This window comes from Phyllopteryx taeniolatus, chromosome 5 (genome assembly GCF_024500385.1).
Source record: "Phyllopteryx taeniolatus isolate TA_2022b chromosome 5, UOR_Ptae_1.2, whole genome shotgun sequence".
Classification (NCBI taxonomy): domain Eukaryota; kingdom Metazoa; phylum Chordata; class Actinopteri; order Syngnathiformes; family Syngnathidae; genus Phyllopteryx; species Phyllopteryx taeniolatus.
In genome coordinates, this window is record NC_084506.1 from 93,462 (window position 1) to 107,621 (window position 14,160).

Genomic DNA, 14,160 nt, shown 5'->3' on the forward strand with positions numbered 1-14,160 from the left:
TGAAAATAAAAAAAATGTACTACAGGCGCTGGGAAGCATTTTTAAGCAATAAAAACTGCAAATGTGTATAAAAGTCCAACCAAAGCTTTGGGATTCAAACCCCTGCCTGTAACTCGTATAAAGGGGAGAGTTTTACTCTAAAATGCAAGAGAATTTACTTGAAAAGCATCCTTTGTGAAGTTATGAGTCAAAATAAAAAAAAGTGTACAGCAGGCACTGGGAAGCATTTTTCAGCAATCTTCTTCTTTTCCTTTCGGCTTGTCCCGTTAGGGGTCGCCACAACGCGTCATCCTTTTCCATGAGAGCCGATCTCCTGCATCCTCCTCTCGAACACCAACTGCCATCATGTCTTCCCTCACGACATCCATCAACCTTCTCTTTGGTCTTCCTCTAGCTCTCTTGCCTGGCAGCTCCATCCTCATCATCCTTCTACCAATATACTCACTCTCTCTCCTCTGGACGTGTCCAAACCATTGAAGTCTGCTCTCTCTAACTTTGTCTCCAAAACATCGAACCTTGGCTGTCCCTCTGATGAGCTCATTTCTAATTTTATCCAACCTGGTCACTCCGAGAGCGAACCTCAACATCTTCATTTCCGCCACCTCCAGCTCTGCTTCCTGTTTTCTCTTCAGTGCCACTGTCTCTAATCCATACATCATGGCTGGCCTCACCACTGTTTTATAAACTTTGCCCTTCATCCTAGCAGAGACTCTTCTGTCACATAACACACCTGACACCTTCCTCCACCCGTTCCAACCTGCTTGGACCCGTTTCTTCACTTCCTGACCACACTCACCATTGCTCTGGACGGTTGACCCCAAGTATTTAAAGTCCTCTACCCTTGCCATCTCTTCTCCCTGTAGCCTCATTCTTCCCCCACCACCCCTCTCATTCATGCACATATATTCTGTTTTACTTCGGCTAATCTTCATTCCTCTTCTTTCCAGTGCATGCCTCCATCTTTCTAACTGTTCCTCCAGCTGCTCCCTGCTTTCACTGCAGATCACAATGTCATCTGCAAACATCATGGTCCACGGGGATTCCAGTCTAACCTCATCTGTCAGCCTTTCCATCACCACTGCAAAAAGGAAGGGGCTCAGGGCTGATCCCTGATGCAGTCCCACGTCCACCTTAAATTCTTCTGTCACACCGACAGCACACCTCACCGCTGTTCTGCTGCCCTCGTCCATGTCCTGTATTATTCTAACATACTTCTCTGCCACTCCAGACTTCCGCATGCAGTACCACAGTTCCTCTCTGGGTACTCTGTCATAGGCTTTCTCTAGATCTACAAAGACACAATGTAGCTCCTTCTGACCTTCTCTGTACTTTTCCATCAACATCCTCAAGGCAAATAATGCATCTGTGGTACTCTTTCTAGGCATGAAACCATACTGTTGCTCGCAAATACTCACTTCTGTCCTGAGTCTAGCCTCCACTACTCTTTCCCATAACTTCATTGTGTGGCTCATCAACTTTATTCCTCTATAGTTGCCACAGCTCTGCACATCACCTTTGTTCTTAAAAATGGGCACCAGTACACTTTTCCTCCATTCCTCAGGCATCTTCTCACGCACTAGAATTCTATTGAACAAGCTGGTCAAAAACTTCACAGCCACCTCTCCTAGATGCTTCCATACCTCCACAGGAATGTCATCAGGACCAACTGCCTTTCCATTTTTCATTCTCTTTAATGCCTTTCTAACTTCCCCCTTACTAATCATTGCCACTTCCTGGTCCACCACACTTGCCTCTTTTACTCTCCCTTCTCTATCATTTTCCTCATTCATCAACTCCTCGAAGTATTCTTTCCATCTACCTAGCACACTGCTGGCACCAGTCACCATATTTCCATCTCTATCCTTAATCACCCTAACCTGCTGCACATCCTTCCCATCTCTATCCCTCTGTCTGGCCAGCCTGTATAGATCCTTTTCTCCTTCTTTAGTGGCCAACCATACATGTCATCATATGCCTCTTGTTTTGCCTTTGCCACCTCTACCTTTGCCCTGTGTCGCATCTCAATGTATTCCTTTCGCCTCTCCTCGGTCCTCTCAGTGTCCCACTTCTTCTTAGCTAACCGTTTTCCTTGTATGATTTCCTGTACTGTGAGGTTCCACCACCAAGTCTCCTTCTCTCCTTTCCTGCCAGAAGATACACCAAGTACTCTCCTGCCTGCTTCTCTGATCACCTTGGCTGCAGTGGTCCAGTCTTCTGGAAGCTCTTCCCGTCCACCGAGAGCCTGTATCACCTCTTCCCGAAAAGCTGCACAACACTCGTCCTGTCTCAGCTTCCACCACATGGTTCTCTTCTCTGCCTTTGTCTTCCTAATTTTCCTCCCCACCACCAGAGTCATCTTACACACCACCATCCTATGCTGTCTAGCCACACTCTCTCCTACCACTACCTTACAGTTGGTAACCTCCTTCAGATTACATCGTCTGCACAAGATGTAATCCACCTGTGTGCTTCTACCTCCGCTCTTGTAGGTCACCCTATGTTCGTGCCTCTTCTGGAAAAAAGTGTTCACTACAGCCATTTGCATCCTTGTTGCAAAGTCTACCACCATCTGTCCCTCCAAGTTCCTTTCCTGGATACCGTACTTACCCATCACTTCTTCATCACCCTTATTACCTTCACCAACATGTCCATTACAATCTGCACCAATTACGACTCTCTCTCTGTCTGGGATGCTCAGAACTACATCATCTAGCTCCTTCCAGAATTTCTCTTTCACCTCTAGGTCACATCCTACCTGTGGGGCATAGCCACTAATCACATTACACATAACACCCTCAATTTCAAATTTCAGCCTCATCACTCGATCTGATACTCTTTTCACCTCCAAGACATTCTTAGCCAACTCTTCTTTTAAAATAACCCCGACTCCATTTCTCTTCCCATCTACACCATGGTAAAATAATTTAAACCCTGCCCCTAAACTTCTAGCCTTACTGCCTTTCCACCTGGTCTCCTGGACACACAATATATCAACCTTTCTCCTAATCATCATGTCAACCAACTCCCGAGATTTTCCTGTCATAGTCCCAACATTCAAAGTCCCCACATTCAGTTCTAGGCTCTGTGTTTTCCTCTTCTCTTTCTGCCGAAGAACCCGCTTTCCACCTCTTCTTCTTCTTTGACTTCGACTTCGACCCACAGTAGCTGAATTTCCAACAGCACCCTGCAGGTTGACGGCGCCGGTGGCGGACGTTGTTAACCCGGGCCACGACCGATCCGGTATGGAATTCTTTGGATGAACGCTCATATTTGTTTGGCAAGGTTTTAAGCCGGATGCCCTTCCTGATGCAACCCTCTGCATTTATCCGGGCTTGGGACCGGCCTACAGTTTGCACTGACTTGTGCCCCCCATAGGGCTGCATTAAGCATTTTTCAGCAATAAAAACTGCAAATGTGTGTAAAACTCCAACCAAAGCTTTGGGATTCAAACCACTGCCTGTAACCAGTGTAAAGGGGAATAAAAGTCCAACCAAAGCCTTAGGATTCAAACCACTGCCTGTAACTATTATAAAGGGGAGAGTTTTACTCTGAAATGCAAGAGAATTTCCTTGAAAAGCCTCCTTTGTGAAGTTATGAGTCAAAATAAAAAAAGTGTATAGCAGGCGCTGGGTAGCATTTTTAAGTGATAAAAACTGCAAATGTGTATGAAAGTACAACCAAAGCTTTGGGATTCAAACCACTGCCTGGAACTAGTATAAAGGGGAGAGTTTTACTCTAAAATGCAAGAGAATTTACTCGAAAAGCATCCTTTGTGAAGTTATGAGTCAAAATAAAAAAAGTATACAGCAGGCGTTGGGAAGCATTTTTAAGCAATAAAAACTGCAAACTCCAACCAAAGCTTTGGGATTCAAACCACTGCCTGTAACTAGTATAAAGGGGTGAGTTCTACTCTAAAAAGCAAGATACTTTACTGGGAAAGCATCCTTTGTGAAGATATGAGTGAAAATAAAAAGTGTACAGCAGGCGCTGGGAAGCATTTTTAAGCGATAAAAACTGCAAATGTGTATAAAAGTCCATCCAAAGCTTTGGGATTCAAACCACTGCCTGTAACTAGTATAAAGGGGAGAATTCTACTCTCAGAAAGTGTCCTTTTCAAATCTACAGTAGAAGGTATTCAAGTCGTTGGCTCGTGTGCTATTGTTCTCAGCTTGGGGGGATAGTTGCTTGTAATTTGTCATCGATTGGAATGCATGCCAGACTGATTTAGAGTCATTAGCACTAAACTGTTTTCCCAACTTTGCTGCATAGTTCCTCTTTGCAATGTTAATTTCTTTAGTCAGCTGGTTTCTAGCTCGATTATACAGGGCCCTGTCCCCGCTTTGATATTCGTTCTGCTTAGCTTGGCGAAGTTGCTTAAGTTTGGCAGTGAACCACAGCTTGTTGTTGTTGAATTTACGAAATGACTTTGTAGGAACATACGGTACTTTTTTTTTTTTTTTTTGACAATTGTGCAAAAAGATGCAGAGTCCTCTAGCACTTAGAGCAGTTCGAATGACTAATATTGCAATAGTCCGGTGCAATGACCATTGTGTAAAGGGCGCCGAGACTTCAAGGAGTGTATGCGGTTTAAAGTGACGAGTAGTGCGATAATCTGGGACAATGTTGGTTGTGCAAATGTTGCAGATACTCCTCAATCAGTGTGCAAATGGAGCAGATGCTACTCTGGTTGAGTGGCCAGTATTGGTCAACAACAGATATGCAAATAGTGCAGCGTGGCGAGACAACTACAGTGAGTGCACGAGTAATGTATAATTGGCCCGACAGAAATGTGACAACGAACTCAATTAAAAAAATTGCCAGAATGTTGTAATGGAATCAACTGTACACCAGAGTGTAGGTTCACTTAATGACACACCTTGTTTTTTTGAGCTAACTCCTTTTATACACGTCAGAAGGTTTCGTTATGACTGTTCAGCAGAAGGTTTTGATATATCTGGCAGAAGGTATCTCTGGCCTTGGATGTTATCAGAAATGGGGGAGTCATACTAAAACCATCATTCCTCAGTAATCTCAACTCCTACATATTCTCATGGATAACAAAACTTAATCATGTATTACCCTATTGTTTTGGAAACGGAACTTAATTGTTCGATAATGGAACATAGCTTCATGAGTACAAAACAGAACAATCCAACAATTCCCCTGTTTACATAGTGGAACTATGTAACAGACCCTAAGCACTACTACTCTATGTGGAAGGCTATCAGAGGATATATAAACAATGTAGTCATGAGCTAAGCATTCTTCATAAGGCTGTACTCCTCTTGAGACAGGCCAAAAACCTCCCCATATATTGATTTGAGGAGGGAAAAGACAAGTCCCGTAACATGCTAAGAGAAAGGACACTGTATATTCTTAATCAATAATTCATCCATCTGGACACGACGTCGTCTTGTGTGAGCAGAACTTCAGGAGTAGGAGCTTCTTCGGAGGTCATCAACATCTGTGATTCCAGCTGGTTCATATTCTTTTCCACCACTCCCGAGACCATCTTGACACACATTGTCCTCGTACATGGAATAATACAGCATCTGAAAAGCAATAAAAAAGTAACAGCAGTAACAATAGCAATTATAAATGTAATTACAAGGTGTTTCCATTTTCCAAACCATGCCGTAGCCCATTCTTCCAGGGGGTTGGAAACGCCTGTTGAATCTGCCATTTCAGCAGCCAAAGTCTTTAACCCATGTAGGGCTCTCGTTACTTTTCCATCCGGGGCTGTGTTGTTGGGAATAAAAGTACAACATTGTGGACCAAACATTGCACAAACACCATTCTTTTCGGCAAGGATCATGTCAAGGGACATGCGGTTTTGAATTGCCATTAGGGAAGTGAGGGCCAATTGTTCAGCTCAGCCTTCAATGGCATCACTGGTTAAGTTTACTGCTCTTTGCAAATGGTAATAAACAAAGTTGACCCTATCCACATTCTTGTTTGGAGTTACTGGGAACAAGGCAGAGATGATGGGCATATTTTCAAATCCTGCTGCAATTTGATCAATCAGTTTGTATTCATTTGGAACTCCTCTGGGCACTCAAATGCCATCTATGTATGTGGTTCTGTCCTCTGACCAATTATTGCTGATTGATCTCTTTGACCTCACATTAGTTTCTGTTTTTGGTCTCGTTATTCGATCATTGGCGAAAATTACAGTGGTTGACGCCACATATGAAATCATTGTACATGTCCCTTTCCATTTGTCAGGTAATACAGCTGTTACTACATTAATTTCACACATATATGCAAAATCACCTAAAGACCTTTTGCTCAATACCATAATATCTCCCCATGTAGTGACATCTATTATATTATGACAAAATCGATATACCCCCACATATTCAGTTTTGTTCTGGTTAATTATGTCATGCTTTGAACAAGTGTAATTTCCTTCTGCATAATGGGCCATGAATGGTACTGTACTTTTAGGTAATTTTGGCCACATATTCTCATACTTGGCGCATCGACAGCTAACATTATGGTTTGTTTTGTATATTTCAATCATGCAATTTAGTGAATCCATCCATCCATTTTCAACACCGCTTATCCTGGTTAGGGTCGCGGGACGCTGGAGCCTATAATTTAGTGAATCAATATCCATAATTGGTCCTGGAGCTAAATATACAGTGGGTCGTGCGGCTGCACACATTATACAAATCCCCAAAATTGCCAAGTCGGGCCGTTTCTTGTAAGTAGGCTATCCACAGGTTTTGTTGTGTGTATCCTGTGGCTAAAGCTAAAATTTGACTTGATGTGATTTTGTCTGTGTTGAAAATTTCCACTATGCTAGTGGGTTGTTAAGTATTTGTACGACAGGAGGGTTTGCGACAGCCTTGGAACTTGATTGGTTTTTAGCGGTTTGTTCTTCCTCAAATACATTGATGTGGATAAGACCACGTGGATCTCTTCCAGAAACATCCGCTCCTATCACTAAATATGAATGTTGTGTTTGTCCAATTACCTGACCATTGATGCTTAGCATAATAGGGTTTTGTGTTGAATCATAATTTCTTTGGAATTTTATTCTATCCATTATTGCATTATGGTTTTTCTGGCCCTTAATGCCTTTGTCCTCCATTTTTTGTGGGGTCCACCTGCCGGTAAAATGGGTGGTTTGTCCCCATGTCTGACACCATGTATCCATGTGTACTATATGGCAAATTCTGCGCGCATCGGGTCTGTACCGTCTGGTCAAAACATAAGTAGATGTCTGTTCCTCTATAGAAGAAGAAGAAGAATCATCTTTTATTGTCATGAACATGCATGCATGCACACGAAAATTGTTCTCTGCATTTAACCCATCACAGTGAACACATACACATGTTAGTGGAACACACTGGAGCAGGGGGCAGCTGAAGCGCCCGGGGAGCATTTCGGGGTATCAGTGTCTTGCTCAAGGACACCACAGCCGTGAGTCCGGGGGATGTTGGCGGATGGTCCAGTCGGGGTTTTGAACCTAGGTCCCCCACGGTGGCAGGCGATGATCTTAACCATTGGGCCAGGGCTGCCCCCACGAGCTGTTACAGCCTCCACAGTTAATCACTTCGCATAAGTCGAAAACAAGCATTGTTCCTTTCTTGTGATTAATTGTAATTTGGAATGGTATTCCACATTTGCTTTGTACCCTTTCTCCTGCTACATGAATTGTTGGTCTACTAAATTCCCCCTGTTTGCCGAATGCAACACTAATGAAACAATCAAAGTGGTTTGGCAACACGACATTGTGACTTGTGGAACCAGGTAGTCCCTTTTCCTTCAAGTTGGTAGGCGTGTTAAGTCCTCGCAGTCACATTGAACGGTCCCATCCACCTTGGTTCAGACCACTTCCTCTTTATCATTCGAAACCAAACAGATGCAGGTGGTTTATCGCCGTCCGACTGGATGCCTGAAAAGCTGGACAGAACACCTCTTAATTGATCAAAGTAAGACAGTTGCGACAAGGAAGAAGGTGACTCAAAAGATGAGCCAGAACCTGGACCAGGAAAATAAAAAGAAAAACCATGGTATATTTTTAAAGGGCTGAGTTTTTGTGTACTATTTACAGATCCTCTGATGGACATGAGCACAATTGGGAGAACTCTCAACCATGACATATTTGACTGTGCACAGCATTTAGCCAATTTTTGTTTTAAAGTTGCATTCATACGTTCAACGACTCCTTTTGTTCACTACTTTAACTTTTGTTAAAGCCCATCCAGCCACTAGTTCGCCATTGTTTTTCCTATAACAACAACCATCCGTAAACAACTTTCTCCCTTCCTTCAACGGTTCCGACAATAAATCTGAACGACATGCTTTGTCTTTTCTATCCTTCTTCTCACACCACTGCATTCCTTCAGTTACACCGTCGCCCATGTTAGTATTGACAGGTATAAACTGAATATGCAGTTGTTGTAACAATGATATTTTCATTTTTTGCTTGTTTGAAAAGGTAAATAGTCGTGAGTTGATGAAAGCGGTTGTGGAGTGTGTGCGCAGAGCGGGTGCATAAGCACCACATGTGCGCATTTTTTGATAAAGCCGCAGCTGCTGCTGCATACCTCTTGCAGTCAGGTGCACGTGCTACTATTGGTTCTAACAAAACACTCGTGTGTAGTAGTAGTATGGGGCTAAAGAAAGGTACTTTAGTCCCATACTAGTTGGTACAATACTGCAGTGGCAGTATGAGTTTTGTTACAGATGTCCAAATGAGTTTATAGTTAGGACGTGCCAAAGCAATGGCTTGACTTAATTCTTGTTTAATTTGTATGAAGAGTTCTTTCTCATCATGTGTCCAATTGATTTTAGCCGACAGATTTCGTAATCCTTCTCGTTTAAGTGCCAATGAAATGTGAGGTGCAGAAAATGGTATTTTGAACCAAGGCAATAAATCTGATGTGAGGTGAACCACTCCCGCAACACCCTCTCGTTCCACCACTATTCTATCAGTTGGTAAAATTCCATGAGTGTCTGATAGTTTTTCAAAAATTATTGTTGATAAATCAAATTGTGTTCTTTAGCATAGAACAAGGTACAATGTGAAGGGTCAGGGGGTGGCAGGAATGGCCCCAAGGACACAATCCACGGCTTCCACTCCTCAAATGCCTGCAGCACGCTGTTATTTATTTGACATGTGTCGAGCAGTCCCCAATAGATGTCAACAACAGGAGTCACAGTTTTTTGTGGGACACATGCCAGCGCATGTGTACGCAGGTCTCCTTTGGCCGGCAGCATGGTTCCATCTGGAAACACAATGTCAAGTCCGTGTACTGCACAGACAATGGCAGCATGACATTTCTGTAAAATGTCTCTTTGGCACATTTCCCCTGCCTCGTCCTGTTGTTTCACCACGTCCTCTGGGCAGCAGGTTGGGACAACAGTTGGCAGGGTGTCCCTCTTGTCCGCAGGCGTAACAACTGTAGTGTAGCTTCAGCAGGGCCTCGACAGACACGTGCAACGTGTCCAGTTTTTCCACATGAAAGCATCTTATGGAGTTCGCGCAGCGGGAGTGACCCCTGAAACCTCCTCTGACCCCCCACCCCCTCTATTCTGCTGCTGTAGTAGCAAAGTGGCCCACGTCGGGTCCTGCGACAGTAGCTGAGGTGCCATGACAGATAGTGCCTGTTTTTTTGTTTGTTTTTCTGACACATTTTCTCTGGCAGCAGCTCGATGCAGTTTTTAGCAAGGTTTTCTGCATTTGTTCTATCTCACTGTTTTCAGAAGTCTTTTTGTCTATCCATCTTTTCATAAAGTGAAGTAGTTAGGTCTGGGTATAAAACACCATATAAAACACCATATGCGCAGGCACCAGACCTAACAGTAAAGTGAAGTACTGTTAGGTCTGGGTATAAAACACCATACACCATATGCGCAGGCACCAGGAAGTTTGTGGTGCCTGCGCATATGGTGTTTTTTTTTTGTTTTTTTTACAATTTCATCCTCCTTTCTTTCTCTTTTTTCCTTTTGTAATGCCATAATCATGGCATCATCTTTTGGTTCAATCATCCCCACCGATGCAAGTACATTCATCACTGTACACAGAACTTGTTCTTTTTGAGCGATTTTAGAGTTGACTACGGATTTCTTAAAGACGGACGATTTTTTGTTTTTTTTTAAAGTTTTATTTCTACAACTAGTCTATCTTTTAGACGGTGTAACTCAGAAAGCAAATGCTCAGTCTTTCTGATTTGTCCTTCTTCCTCTTTTTTATCTAACCACTTACTTATTTTCTCTCTTTCCTTTTTCTGTTTCTTCTCCCCTACATACCTTAGTCCTGTATAGTGTAACAGTAACTTTGTGAATTGCCACCTATTCCATCCTTCTCCCCCTTCGTGACCTGAATCTCCCAATACCAATTTGGGGTTTTTTACCAATTGACAATGTTTGTAAAAAATTCCTTCCATCAGATAAATATGGGGAGAATTCGTAGAAAAGTGAATGTCTCAGTGACAGATGTTTCAAGTGTGAGAAAGGAAGCTTCTACCACAAGTGGCGCCTTTCTCCTTGTGGTTTCCACACACTTAATACATCTTTTTAATTCACTTCGGAATTCTCCTAACAGTTCTTTCGGCATGTACTAAAAATGCCTGAAATAATTTTCTACACATAAATAACACTGTATTAGTCTTTTCCTGCAAGACCTTCCCTGGTCTCTAACCAGAGGGATTCTTCACTTCTAATATTTACCTTTTAATAGTGGTAAATCTTCCCCAACCGTCGTCAGGGGACAACCTTCCCCAATCTGTCGTGATTGGAGGCTAACCTTCCCCAACCTTTGTTGTAGGATTTCTCTATCTCGTGAGTCAGACAAAACCTATGATTAGAAAAAATTATTTGTCTCGGACTCAAAAATTATTTGGTAACTGTCAATGTGCAGAATTTTGTTAAAAAGGTCTCTGCTTACCTTAGTTTGTGAGCGCTCTGTTTGTGAGTACAGGGCAAGTAGTTGATGACCAAAATTTATTATTATTAATTATCGGACGCAGGGTCACCATCTGTTAAGGACGTAATAAAATGTCAATGTTCAATAGATCATGGAACCTTCAATCGTCCTTGCGTGTTCGTTTTCTTTGTCCAAAAAGAGAGGAAAAAATAAGACACCCGAGCCTGCTGAGTCTCAGGGTGCATTCAACCAGAGTGCAGGTTCACTGAATGACACACCTTGTTTATTTGAGCTAACTCCTTTTATACACGTCAGAAGGTTTCGTTATGACTGTTCAGCAGAAGGTTTTGATATATCTGGCAGAAGGTATCTCTGGCCTTGGGTGTTATCAGAAATGGGGGCGTCATACTAAAACCATCATTCCTCAGTAATCTAAACTCCTACATATTCTCATGGGTAACGAAACTTAATCATGTATTACCTTAGTGTTTTGGAAACGGAACTTAATTGTTAGATAATGGAAAATAGCTTCATGAGTACAAAATAGAACAATCCAATAACACATATCTTCACATAAACTGATATAGGATGTGACAGTGTCTGTATATTCATCCAGGCTGGACACTCCAGTCTGTGCAGTCTAAACAGCTTTGAAGTTCCACCTTTGCTTCATTGGTCCACTTTTTCACTGTTTTCACTGTAGGCTTCGCGCATTTAAGTTCTTGCCTGTACGTCGGTATTAAGTGAATTAACCAGTGATCAGACGAGCCCAGTGCTGCACGAAGTTTGGCACGGTATGCGTTTTTTAGCGTAGTGTAGCAGTGGTCCAAAATTTTATTTTCCCTGGTAGGACAGTCGATGTGCAGCTTGTATTTAGGGAGTTTGTGGTTGAGTTTAGCTTTGTTAATGCTGAAAGGTACATACAGGTTTTGGAGAAACATATGCTGCCATCCAAGCAACGTCTTTTTCATGGACGCCCCTGCTTATTTCACGAAGACAATACCAAACCACATTCTGCACGTGTTACAAAAGCATGGCTTCGTAATAAAGCCTGCCTGCAGTCCAGACCTGTCTCCCATTGAAAATGTGTGGCGCATTATGAAGCGTAAAATACGACAACGGAGAAGCTGAAGCTGTACATCGAGCAAGAATGGGAAAGAATTCCACCTACAAAGCTTCAACAATTAGTGTCCTCAGTTCCCAAATGTTTATTGAATGTTGTTAAAAGAAAAGGTGATGTAACACAGTGGTAAACATGACCCTGTCCCAGCTTTTTTGGAACGTGTTGCAGCCATAAAATTCTAAGTTAATGATTATTTGCTAAAAACGTTTATCAGTTTGAACATTAAATATGTTCAATTTAATTGAACATATTTAATGTTCAATTAAATATAAAGTTTGAACATTAAATCTTTGTAGTGTATTCAATTCAACATAGGTTGAACATGATTTGCAAATTATTGTATTCTGTTTTTATTTGTTTAACACAACATCCCAACTTCATTTGAATTGGGGTTGTAATTGATCTATAACAGAAAACATCTCTCTGCAGGAGGAGGACAATTTTTATTAGTTTCCTTAGTTTCCCAAAAGTCTAGGTTCAATTGACCCCATACAGTGTGTGACGTTATATTTGTTTTTAAACTAATAAGTGTAGAAAAGCAAATTTGTCACAAATGTGATTAAAATTCTTTAAACGTCCATCAAATTAAATTTTGGTTGTTTTAAGATGAAAAATAATGGTTTTGACATTGGGTGCATTCAAAATGTACCAAATGTGATAACTCATTATTTCAATGTGGCACGGGCCAAATGCTGAGATCGCAGAATCGTATTACACGATGCTTTACTTCCAGTACCTACTCAGCCGAGATGAGGCACAGGAGCTGAGGCAGTCTCAGACGGCGTTGGTTTGAAGCAACTTCATGTCATGTTGTCCACTGAGCCCTGGCCTAACCACACAGTGTGGAGCATCTACTTCAACAAGCTACTGCAGTCAAGGCAAAGTGGAGCACTGGACAATGTGGCTTGGGGGGGAACCCCCCCCCCCCCCACCCCACCCCCCAAAAAAACCCAGAATTGGTCACCACTGTATGATAATACTGACCTGTGAACATGTTTAGATCGCCAATGTAATTATATGGTGCCAATATGGTTCTGTTTATTTGTGTGAATGGAGTCCACAAGTCAGACCCAAAGATGACGTTGCACAATTTTGACAAAATGACCAACATGTTAAATACTGCAGAACCTGCTTTTTGCATATGGTGAATATATTTTGAGAGAGACCGATTGTTTCACAGGTCAATTATTTGTATAGTTAGTACTTTCTACTGGTTAGATATATCAGTCTTATTTTGTGTTTATTGCAATACATTCAAGTGTGTACGTCTGGATATAATATGGTAAAAAGAAATATAATACAATACCTCAATTGTTTTAACGTAACTAATAGCGAGGTATATGACGAGAAAATAATCCATCCATCCATCCATTTTCAACACCGCTTATCCTGGTTAGGGTCACGGGACGCTAGAGCCTATCCCAGCTGACTTCGGGCGAAAGGCGGACTACACCCTGAACTGGTCGCCAGTTCAGGACTACATAAAGCATCCAGCCCCATCCTGGTGAGTGCCCCGTGGCACATATAGACACGGACAACCATTCACATTCACACCGTCACTGAGTAGGAACCCACGCTGCCTGCACCAAAGTCAGGCGAGTGTACCGCTACACCATCAGTGACTATTGACGAGAAAATAAGATATGTTATTGACCTCTTTTCTTGGTAATCTGCTTTTAGGACTCAAATACTTTTCATTAAATTCATATCCTATCGTTATTTTTAAACTACTTATTTTGTGCCAGGCTGCACTGGCACATGTTGATGTGGGTTTGATTCCCGGCCAGCGTACCAACACCGTACCACTTTCCCATGGAGCTTGGAAAAATGGGTTTTGTGTCAGGAATTGGCATCAAACATAAAAAACAAATCATGTGAGTGACACACTGTGATGATGGGAGGTGTCGAATGGTAACTACTGTACATTCTGACCTACGACAAGTGGCATAGTATACTGATAGACAGTGAGACATATGTCACAAAATTATTGCTTACTATTATTTAGATGGATGTGTTCATAACACTGAGGTGTGCCATAAGAAACACTTCGGTTTGGTGAAATTGTATCATATTTTTGTTACGTGTTGTGCTTTCAAGGGAGCTGTTAAATAGAATTCATTTGCAAGTGTTTAGACAATTTTTGCATGTGTTTTCTTAA

General features: G+C 42.1%; 1 long non-coding RNA gene across 1 annotated transcript; it reads right to left on the reverse strand.

The window, feature by feature from the left end:
* Positions 1 to 4,798: 4,798 nt before the first annotated feature.
* Positions 4,799 to 11,143, reverse strand: LOC133478480 (uncharacterized). The gene is made up of 3 exons (XR_009788695.1): positions 10,901 to 11,143; positions 10,684 to 10,810; positions 4,799 to 5,739 (listed from the first exon to the last, which is right to left on the reverse strand). It is a non-coding gene; the product is annotated as an uncharacterized LOC133478480 (long non-coding RNA).
* Positions 11,144 to 14,160: the final 3,017 nt, after the last annotated feature.